Source organism: Acyrthosiphon pisum, chromosome A2 (assembly GCF_005508785.2).
Source record: "Acyrthosiphon pisum isolate AL4f chromosome A2, pea_aphid_22Mar2018_4r6ur, whole genome shotgun sequence".
In the NCBI taxonomy this organism is placed as follows: Eukaryota; Metazoa; Arthropoda; class Insecta; order Hemiptera; family Aphididae; genus Acyrthosiphon; species Acyrthosiphon pisum.
This window is the reverse complement of record NC_042495.1, coordinates 12,092,776-12,094,942: the sequence shown is the minus strand read 5'-3', so window position 1 is coordinate 12,094,942 and position 2,167 is coordinate 12,092,776.

The window sequence follows — 2,167 nt, the reverse complement described above, 5'->3', positions numbered from 1 at the left end:
GTTATTGTTATCTCTCAAAAAAATGTAATGGGTTACTTACCTGTATGCTTATGATGTCAACCTTTGATACTATAACTAGTAAGTATACAATTATGTATAAGGAGGGTATTTGTATTGAGATAAAAATGCAATATTGTAATGTAATGTAATGTAAATGTTAGCGAGCTTTTTTTTCAGTTTTATTTTGGGCCGGTCAAAAATTTTGCCCCCCCCTCTCAAAAACTGAAATGACGCCACTGACTAACATCATTGACTGTGAAATACTCAGTCCTGTAAAGAATACTTTTATAAAGTACTTGAGTAAATACTCAAATACATTTTTTTTAAGTATTTAAGATACTACTCAAATACTTTAATTGTAAAGTATTTCAAATACTACTCAAATACTTTTGGTTTTTAAAGTGGGTTTCTAATTTTCGAATATAAACACATAGGTAGTAGGTAATCTAATAGTTATCTAGTAGTTTTAAAGGGAATATTGTTATTCAAAATTCAATAATTTTTTTTAGAAATCTGGTTTTCACAAACCTTTGGGCTTCGGCTAACACAGAAATACAGAATATTAAATAAAACTATTATTCTATTATTGTAGTTGACAATAATATTTTTCCAACCAATTATTTCGAATAAAAATAAAATTTTCGAAATAAAAAACCAAAGTATTCAATACCAAAAAGTATTTAATACAAAAAAAGTATTTGAATACTTTTACTCAAATACTTTTACTTAAATACTTTACAGGACTGGAAATACTGCGAGTTGCAGACAGAAGGGCATTACGATTACCGACCACAGAATTTGTTATTATTATTGCTGTGATGTTTATTTAGTGCGTAGGTCGAGACCGGACCCTGCAGTGTCTTGGACTTTATTAGTATAATATAATTGAACAGTGGACACTACAGTGGTTTCAGGTTTTTAGCTATTGCGTGCTATTTTATTTCTTTAGATACATAATTGAATTAGTGTAAAACTATCAATTGAACCTATTTTTCTAGATGACAAGTATGCGTTGCGTATTTTGAGATCCGACGCCGGTCGTTACGATAAATGAAACAATAACGCTATTAATAATTGTAGTTTGTACGACAAATACAAACAAAAACAATGAACCTTTTTATGTAGACGGTCGCGGTGGGCTCATCTACTTTATGGTGGTATTATTTTAGATTTAGCATATCACCATAGTTGTAGAATATACTGACGATTTTTATATCTTTTTATAAACACTATAACAATAATATAATTCCTTTTTTAGACAGTTTAAATTATATAGATACCTTTATATAGTAATATAGTATCCTTGAAAGTCGTATTTTCAGAGTACATTATTTTCGGTTTCAAAAGCTGTGCACATGATATTAACGTCTGTTCGTGTTTTTCATTCTAAATATTGTAATGTTAGGAAGTACACAACTACACAAGCCATTAGTTTCGTTGACAGCTCATTGACAAAATTATTTTCAGCGAGCGAGTGCGATGTTGCATGCAGGGTACCCACATAATTATGTTATAATGTTATATAGGTACAATATTATTAATTATTATACGCGATCGCGAATAATTTCGAAATAAAAAAAATTACATTATTATAATATTTTTACACAATTTATTTTTTACTATAATACCGATACGTACGTACCTACCTGATTTGTTTAACGTGAGTTACGTAACATACCTAAATATAAAAAAAGTAATCTACAGTCATCGGTATATCGTGCAGGAGTCATGTACCTACTTATACAATGAACGCCTGGAATTATGTTGTGGGTATATAGACACGTTTGAATTACCTACTCCAAAAGTCGGAAACTTGACTTAGTTTAGTTAATGGTCAACGCTAAGAACAGTGAACACATTTTAAATTAATGGCCAACAAACAACAAGTTTGAGTTTGACTCAAAAAGATAATTAATTTGTTTTTATTACTACCACCCTGATTGCACAATTTTTGAATTTTTTTAAATAATAACCATATCGCGAATGCTTTTATTTTAAAATGCATTCTACTTTGTTTTATTCCTTTTTGTTTCTCACTAACTGTAGTGTTAAGCGCAATAATATTATACATATTTTGTATCGACTTTTAAATCAAGGAATACATATTTGTTTATTTTTATTTAATGTTTTATACTAGCGTGATTAAATAAAAAAAAAGTAGTAAATT